This window comes from Anthonomus grandis, chromosome 5, assembly GCF_022605725.1.
Source record: "Anthonomus grandis grandis chromosome 5, icAntGran1.3, whole genome shotgun sequence".
NCBI lineage: Eukaryota > Metazoa > Arthropoda > Insecta > Coleoptera > Curculionidae > Anthonomus > Anthonomus grandis.
In genome coordinates this window covers 21,861,145-21,871,013 of record NC_065550.1, presented here as the reverse complement: position 1 = coordinate 21,871,013, position 9,869 = coordinate 21,861,145, and the positions used below count along the sequence as shown (strand labels likewise).

Sequence of the window (9,869 nt, the reverse complement as noted above, 5' to 3'; positions counted from 1 at the left end):
ATCTAGAAACACATATTGCGGCTTATTTTCCAAATAGTTTCCAAATAAGTTTCCTGAAAAACAATTGGAAGACTAGTTGGCGAAAGGTCTAAGAAATTTTTGGAATTCAAGAAATTTTCAATGTCGTAACGATATATTATCTCTCTTGTATTTCTGACATACTTTTGTGTTATTATACACATGTTATTAAACACATGTATTTTTGATCCTTTATATTCCTGATTGCAAAAGTTCTAAGAAAATTAGCGATAGTATTTGTAGGTAAATTGGTCAATTTCTAAGGAAAACTATTTATTTATAGGCAACGCTTTAAATTATATTTAATCCGTCTTCAAGGATCTAAAATAGATAAAAATAAATTGCGTCTAAAAATTATGAAAATATAAGTTATCATTTATGTATGTAAATAATATTATGCATGTCATAGAGTTTTAAGAAGGGGGAAGGGAGACTTTTAAACATATACTAAAATATATGGTTTGAAGAAACCAATAGACTAGAGAATTCAGTACCAGCTGTAAAAACAACAGAAAAAATGTATTTATATATGTAAATAATTGATAATAGATACGATTTAAGAAATAAGGATACAAGTTTTGCTTGATTGCGGTATTTAAGTAAGTAATTTACATAATACATTTGAGTTAGCAGAAATTAGGTTTTCAGTGTCATATTTTTCAGTATTATATTTTTTTATATGCAGCATTTTACTAATGATGCGGTTAATTAAAAATTTTGTTGTTCAAGAATTTACATTTTGTTAGAAGTCGAAAGATTGATCCAATTCCCAATTCCCGATATTGACTAGTTTGTTTTTTTATAACATAAATATGTCATAGTTGTTTTTGTTTTAAGGAATTTTTTATTTGAAGCCTGACCGCCTGATATAGGAGTTTTACTTTTATTTTTGCTAAGCAACCTGCATCCTATAGTGTTGATGTTAACGAATACAAAGTTCTATAGTAAACAGCAATCTTCGGTAAAACGTATTAAACACGAGTTAATATGCCTTAAAAAATGGCACAGAAAAAGATAGTTTACTCAGACAAGTATTTTGTTATTATGAGATGTCATAATAACGATAGTGAAGACTATATCTGAATAAATTGAGGACAATCTAAAAAAGAAATTTAAAACTTTATTGATAAAAGTTTCCGTTGGATTCAAAGTAACTCTTTTCATTACACAAAGTAAACCTGCTAAAAAAATAACTCGAACATGATGTGGTATTAGATAAAATCATTCATCATCGTCCAATAGTAATATCTGTCATTAGATCAATGGGTATATTTGTAAATTTTCAATTATGTGTTTGTGAACCAATATCTTCAATATTGCGGAGGGTTGTTGGGTGGGGTCAGAAATAAAACAGAAACCTGTTTACCTAAATGTCGACGTTTCGACTTATATTAAGTCATCCTCAGGACACTAAGTCTAGGTTTCTTAAGTTATAATTAAAATAGGAGCGTAGAGTTATTTTTAACATGGGTTAAATTGTAGGTGTTACTGTGGGCAAACTAGAATCAACAATCACGTCGACATTTAGGTAAACAGGTTTCTGTTTTATTTCTGACCCCACCCAACAACCCTCCGCAATATTTGTAAATTTGTAACCACGTCAAAATATATCAATATTTAATTTTCAGGGAGTGTTAAGAGAGCAGATAAAGTAAAAAAATTCAAAGGAGTTGCGTACAAAATATTGGTCAGTTTGAAATGTTCAATAATTTCTATATTCTCCAAATATAAAGAATAGCTTGCAAATATGACAAGTGTAGCTGTAACACAGAACGCTCACATTTTCTTGGATTTGGGTAATAAGTTTGACTTACCTTACAATCCAGAATCTTTACATCTGAAAGACATGTTTATTGATGTAGAATATATTTTATCTAATTCAAAATATCGAACCCTTAAACAAAATTTCATTATCAACATCGAAACTCCTTTTATTAATTCCCCTAAAATAATGGAAAAGTCAAATTACATATAATTTGCTATATAATTTTTTTTTACAACCTTGTTATGCTATGCTCCATCTCCTAATAGAAGAAAAAAATTTCAGAGTTTTTAAAATTTTTATGCTCCCCGTACATAATAATTTTAATACATAATATTTAATTCTTAAAAAATTTTTTGTTCCTTTAGAGGAAATATAAGCAATAAATTTTAGAAAAAAATTACTATGAAATTGCTGTAAAAACATCGTAATTTTAATAATGATTTTTCTACTTATCATTATTGCAATCCTCGTGCTTAATGCTTGCTGCACAGGAATTTTATGTTTATGTTCCAAATTACTTAGCTTTAATACTAAGTCTCCACGTTGCGTTACATTAAGTCGATTTTTTATCAGTAAGTTATTTACAGCACTAAATTCATATTCAGCGAAACATGAAGATGAAAACGGTAGTAAAAGTTTTCTTGCATATTTGGTTGCCTTTGGGTATTTATTGGTATTGCCAGTTCTTTTAATGACTACATATATGATAAATCAGATAAATACATTAATATTGGCTGCATCATCTATGTTGAGAAATCAATTTGTTTTAAATCAGCAGTTTTTTTTCTAAATCAGCTGCTTGAATATTTAAATGATTGACAACAACGAGTAAAGCGGTATCAGTTACTTAACATTTTTAAAGCCAATGAAACTGTTTAAAGTTTTTGTTGTTAATATGTTTCTGATAAAACTCTATATTGTTTTATATTGTTATATGTTTTATTTGGTCCTCAAAGTTGCTTTTTTAATATATTTAGTTTTTCAAAGATATCGGCTTAAATGGCTTACCATCGATTGTTAGCAGATAACTCATCAAACAGTCAAGCTTTCTGATCTCTTATAGAACAACATTTCTTCAGCAAAATATCCTTTATTAATATATCTTACATAGGTTATCAACACTGCCTCACTTATCTTAAAAGTGATTATCCATTTGTACTAAAAAAAGGATTGTTTTCAGCTTTTCAACAAGTCGCTTCTAAATATCTTCACTCAATTCATCTATTCTTCTGCCAACAGTATTTTTGTCATCTTTTTCCAAAACCGTTTTAAGAAATGCCGATGAAGAAACGGTGGATCCGTTTCTCCTATAGTGTGATTTTTTTCAGTTTTCAATCTAATAACGACAGTCTTGTTTGTTAGCCTTTTTATATAGAAAAAATGAATGAACATTCAACGCTAAAATAGATATTTGGCAATATATTAGGGATGGCACTGACTTGAGGACTCATGAATTGATAATATTTCTTCTTTTATCAAAATCATCGTCATTGAGGTCTTAAGATATAGACATTCTATATGAATGGAGTTTATGAATTTGTAGTGCCTTTCTTCATATCTTGTGTCATATTTTTGTTTCTTCTAATACTGTCCGCAAGAAGCTCTGCAGCTAATAATCCGAAAACCACAATATAAGCCCCTTTATTCGTGAATCATGGGTTCTTTTTTTCGATTACTCACCGAACCACTTTGCCACAAAATCAAGCACATATGTGTGACTTAATCTTAACGATTTTTTTTCATGGAAAACCAATGCTGACTTTTTAGCGCACTTTCCTACCTCTTCATAAATACATAAATAAAAATAATGTTAGTCATTTCTTGAAGATATTAAACCTTTATCACACTTTATGCAATTATTAAAAGTTATCAGTGAACAGCCAAGAAGTAAAAGGGAATTAACAATAATATTCCTATTTTGGCAACATCTTTTTAAATTTGCTTACCATATTTGGTTAACAAAACAACCTAAGAAAACCCAAACTAATAGTTTTTGAGTTAACACATTTAAACTTAAAACACATTAAACTTATTGCAATAGTTTTTGTGTAAATAATAACCTGAGATTTTAGTTGCATGCAAGTTTAATTGTTTCTGCAATTTTGAAACTCGATTATTCGGGAACCTCTTGTCAAAAAGCAAAATTGGATACTTAAAAGGAACTTTAAAATAAACTTTAAAACAAACACATTTCATAAAGTAAAAAAAACACTAAAAATTAAAAATAAAATCTTCAAAAAAAATAGGTCTTACATATTTTTCAAACTTTCTCTTCTTGAAAAACCAGTAATGATATTAATAAATTTTATGTTATTTGTCATATCTGATTCAATATCAAATATTGCTCTTAAATGTGATCTTAAATATGTCTTGTTGTGTTTAAAATAAGAGAAACTTCATTTAACAGAACAGCTTGAGACGCGTAAAAAATACACAACCTAAATACAATGCCAATATTTAAGTATACCTATATTTCTTATGTTCATCCACTTATTTATCAACGACTTATACAACCATGTCTTCTTCAGAATGTAACACATGATCCAGAAAATGTGACGTTTCACCTTCAAAGTCCATGTCCAGGTCATTGGAATAGCTCTCCTATAATAACAGAGGGGTTCTTTTCAATTTACCAGAACTCATATTCCTTAGTAGGGCAATATCTAGGAAAGAAAAATATTTATAAAATTCTTCGTAACATTCTCGCTGTTTTAAATTTCGTATATTCGTATAAACGTTGAAGCTCTAAATTCATATCTTCCAGTTAAACTCAGCTCGTTATCTGTAGTTTCATCTGGTCGTAGTTTAGCTATTTTTTCCCCTTGCGGTCTCTTTTGTACTTCACTTAGTTCACAAATTTTCTTTACATGGTTTTCATATACGTCAAATTTGTTGGTTAAATCTTGATGTTCCTGAACCTTTTTAACTTCGTTTTTCCAGTCATTAAAACCATCCAAGCACAAAACACTCGATTAAATTTTTTCCGAATAAACAGTCTCGGTTAATTTCTTCACCATTGGGTAATTTTCTTTCGAATACTTATATTGGGCAATATCGTGTCTGATCTGAAAAGACATAATGTTTGCTATTATGGTATTTGAGCAATTTAGAAGTGAATCCTGTTTAAAATTCTGATTGCCTATATAGTTATTACTAGAATATTCTGATGTTGACAGAAGCTTTGCTATGTTCTTTTTATGCTGAAGATGGGCCAAAACTACATGAATCTTCTGGCGTAAAAAATGTAGTCGGTGGTCCCAGATGGACTTCAGATGAATCTATGGAATTAGAGGGAGAATCTTCCTGTACTTTCTGGTCGTCCTACTCTTGTGTATTCAAGTTGATTAGTTTCTTAAATATCTCTTTGAATTTAGGGGTCTATTTAAGAATTTCTTTCGTTTTCTTTTTTTTCCTCACTTAAATATCTGTATTAGTTTTCAGATACTCATCTTTGCTGTTTATTGGACCTAATAGAATATGAAACAGTTTTATTGCTTTTTATTTGCCACTAGGATTTTAAAAGAATTCAATTTAATTTAAAACTATTAAGCCAAAGCATATCTGCAACTGTTGCGCCTCGAAAACAAATAGAACTGAAGCAATTTTAGACAGTACATTACCTATTTTTAAGAAATTTGGAACTCGTTCATTTTATTTGCAACCTCCTAGGAGGAAGTGCCAAGAATCCTAATGTTTCAGTTTTTTTTTTATTAAAAAATTCAATTTACAATTGGTTTATAACTAATGTAAACTGATCTAACAATTTAAAATAGAAAGATACAAACAGTTTTTTCTTAACTAAATTGTTTAGTTTTTTCCACGTGTCAAAAATGCTAAATGATCTTTTTTATGTCACTTATAAAATAGAGTCCTAAAGTGCTAGAGTCCCAGAGACTTAAAAAAAACAAACCTATTGCCCAAAATTGATTTGGTTCCAATTTTGATGCGCCACTTTATATTTAAACAAAGTTGTCAAAATTTTATCTAAATCGCAATACCTGGTTAATACGAGGATAAAAAATAATGCAAAAACATCTAATAAAAATAAAATTATTGGTCCTCAGTCTCTGAATTCACCCTCTGTTCTACTAGTTGACCATATGATATGAATTTAAAATCCTTTTTAAACCTAAGAAGGAAGAATCAAAAAAAGAAACTTACCTTTTTATTGTTTTAAATTCAGCTGTAACTTTTTTTTTTTATTTCCGAGATTTTGTTTTATCGTGATTTTGCCGCCCCTAATATTTGCCGCCCTAGGCTTCAGCCCACTCAGCCTTTGCCTAAATCCGCCCCCGGGTTTTTTGATAATTTTTCATTGCCTTTTTCTTTAAAATCTATGACATGCATATTATTATTTTACATACCTAAGGACCAAATTATGGACTGGCTGGTAAAGTGTCTGGAAAAAATATCCTGCTGGTAACGTTAAAAATTGAATTATAAACTTGTTGTTTGTCTTACCAGTGGGATAATTGTTGCTTACCAGTAGAATAAGTTAACAACAGGAAAACACAGCATATAAAAGGTTTACCAGGAAATTTATAACCTCAATTTTTTTAAATACTTGGACCTTGCATGCATAGTTTTGCAAGAAGTTTGTGTAAAATTTTTTAAATTTTGTTTTTAATCTGTATGAGTATTTTGTTGTTTTTAATCTGGTTAAATCTCTTAAAGGCAGTCCCTCAACACTCAGTGCTATAAAATTTTAAATTACTTCCTCATAGGTGGTAAGAGGTATTAAGGTTACACCAGCACCACCAGTTTTAAATATATCCTGTTTCTTCTTAGCAACTTTTTTACTTTCTTAGATTTTTTTTATACCCTCATAGTTTGTTCTAAGATTATTCAGGGTTCGAACCACCCCCAACATAGGGTTTCTTACATTAAACTCTGCTGTCAATGTTTGCCAGGCCTGATCTTTTTCTTTCCAAGATGTTGCATCAGTTTCTTTTTATTCAATTGTACCCGCATTTTGACTGACCAAATTACAGAGCAAAATAACTTTTTTTTCAGAAAAGTTTACCGACCTCTTTTTTTTATCAGGCTATTGAGACGTCCTCAAAAAAAAATGATTAAAATTCTACCAAATTCACTGCACAGTATACAGTTTCTAAAAAGCTGCGTACTGTGATTCACTGGCAAATGTCTGGTGGGATACTTACAAACAATTAGCAAAAATGCAAATACGTATTAATTGATACTAGTACTAACAAAAATAATATCGGATCTGGCACAAAACAACTATACAAGTACCTATAACTCTTGTCACAAATTAAAAACTGACCACTTCCATTATTTTTGTTTATTTTATTTATTTTCTCTGGACCAGATATTCATAACCCTAATCTTTCTTTTTTTCTTAAGATTATTATACCGGTCACAACAATTACGTTGTTGACAAACTGTAAATTTGGCAACTACGTAATGTTGTGTGTGTAATTTTGTGTAGTGTAATGTTGTGTTGTGTAACCTTCTGCTAGTTAACAACAGATTAAAATTTGGTTCATAATTCCTCTTACTAAATATATCTACTCTATATTCTATAGAATTTATCTGCCTGATAACACAAGGAGATCTTCTATTAAGCATGATGATAATTTGCGTCCTGAAGGAGACTTTGACGGTCCTAAACCCAAATATTAACCAGCAGAGATTCCTAAGCAAAAAAGGACCTTAAGATAATACTCTTGTAAGAAAAAAAAGTTTTTAACACTTCTTTTTATCAATTATAGAGCCCTAAAGATGAATTAAATACAATTCGAAACATTGGACAGAAACCAATAGTATTTGACTAATTTACCCACAAACAAGACTAATTAACAATCTTTGTTTACCAATTCACAGGAATAGCTTCAAAAAAATTCCAAACTTATTCCCAAAAATGTCTTCGGTAAAAAAATCCCCGTCCTCGTCGTCCTCACTCGCCCGCTCCACGTGATTTTGACTTAGCGCCGAAACCCTCTATTGGCGGGAACGGCCTCGTCACATGGCCGCATTACGTCATCGGACGCGTGTCCGAGCGAGAAAGTTAACTCATAAATCGGGTGCGAACGAGAGAGAAGCGCATAAAGCATGGTTAGCGGGGAACGTCAACCATTATCTTCCTTGTGTCCTTGTTTGACTCTAAGGCGGTTCCCGCGCGATAGAAAGAGAGACCAGAACCGAACTGGTCCGCCCATAAAGTGTGTCCCTCGAGCCGCCCGGGCGGCGGGAAGAGAGAGCGGAACGTAAGCTCGTAAAGCATTTCCAACACTTAACTCACGTATATTGTATGGGACAAGTGCTGTGTTGCGGTCTCTCGCGACGGAAGCCTCTGTTCTATAATATTACAAGCACTCACTGTTTTATCGGCAAATATATTTATTTTTAAATAAACTATAAAATAATTCGATGAAGCGTCCTATATTTCCGTGAATTTCCGGTCAATCCGTTCAACCCTTTCTATCGAAGTGACCGATGGGCATAGATTTCCGCACTGGTTCCGGTTTTGGGACATTTCTGCGGATCTAAAAGGTCAGTGCCGCTCTTTATCATTTCGCCTATGTTATATATTTATGCTTTTATTATGACCTGCTTTTTAGATGCTCCTTTTTATTTATTTTCTGCCATCGGTTTTATTTTATAACAAAACCTTTAAGCCTTGGCTTTATTATTAAACAGATGATTAAGCACGATCCCAGTTTTCAAAATCCATAACGCTTAAGCATCTGTAACATAAAAAAAGTCCACTTTATAATTTTATCACGAACAAATGACGATAAAACCCATAAAGAAGTCATAAAATTCACCATAACCTCAACAGCGCACGAGCCAGTGAGCTTTCCGTCGGATTGCGATCATTCGTTTACGAGCTTAAAAGCTGCATTTTATTTATTAAACGTTTTTTGGTTTTTATTGTTTATTTGCATATTGTTTTTAAAAATTAATTAATATGGACATGTTTTAAAAGTGTTTTAAAACGTTGCGGTTCATGTACAATAAAGTTATGCATATCCATTTAGTTTTTTTAATATAAATAGCGTACTTGCCTATAACTAAAAATAAATGTTATGGGTTTAAAACCTAAAGGGACATAAAAGTCTTGTGGTATTAAACTAAGCACAGTTCTATTAACTTTTGGCCTACATTTGTTGCCTTTATTTTAACATATTAAGAAAATTATTACTAATAACTTATTATAAAAAGTAAGGTTTTACAAATAAATTTTTCTTATAAGGCTAAAAGGCTATCAGAAAAATAAACCAGTTATAATATTTTTTTTATTTAATTACTAAACAAATTTTAAAGATTTGGTCACTAACAAATTATTTGCCGGTATTAATTATATTTAGTATGAGTTTTTTTTTATTGTTTTACGCCTCTTTAATAGACAATAATATAAACGAACCTTAAAAATAAAAAAACCAATAAAGAAATGGTTTCCATTACTTAACTACAAAAAAAAACTATTTGCGATATATTTTAGAAATCATTTAAAATTAACAAAAATTTTATTAAAGGCAAGTTTTTAGGCTAAAAAATAATTCCTAAATTTAGTTCTTTTGTTTACTTTCCAGTCTAAATTTCTTGCAATCCGTAAATATTATTCTTTACGTTTATAGCAAATTTGGCACACAATTAAAAATAAATTTAACATATTTGAAACCTAAAGGGTTATGTACCATTAAATTATGCATAGTTTCATTAACTTGTGACCTGCGTTTTTTAAATTTATTTTAACATATTATTAAATTTATCAATTTTATATAAGATTTATTGTTAAAAGTAAGGTTTAATACATTAATTTATTAATCTTAATAGGCGAAAATGCCACTTTAAATTATAAACTTGTAATAATAATATTTTTTATTTGTAAGTAATGAATAATTAATATAAATAGCTTTAAAACAAATTTTAATGATTTGGTTACTAATAATTTATTTGCTTATTGAGAGGCCGCTTATGAAACATTATATGTAAACAAATTAAATTTTATTCTATATACGTGTCGCTAGTTTATTTTATGTCTATTTACTTAGATTTGGCTTCGTAATTTTGTAAAATGAATTTGTGAATAATGAACTTAAGAAATACTTTATAAATAATA

At 30.0% G+C, this 9,869-nt stretch overlaps 1 protein-coding gene across 4 annotated transcripts in view; it reads left to right on the top strand.

Annotated features, from left to right (window-relative positions):
• Positions 1 to 8,053: 8,053 nt before the first annotated feature.
• Positions 8,054 to 9,869, top strand: part of LOC126735974 (homeotic protein antennapedia-like) — a 419,235-nt gene continuing 417,419 nt past the window's right edge. For all 4 annotated transcript variants that reach the window (XM_050440106.1, XM_050440101.1, XM_050440104.1 and 1 more), the window contains exon 1: positions 8,054 to 8,296. The gene's annotated coding sequence lies outside the window, so the exon portion shown is untranslated. The remainder of the gene's footprint in view (positions 8,297 to 9,869) is intronic.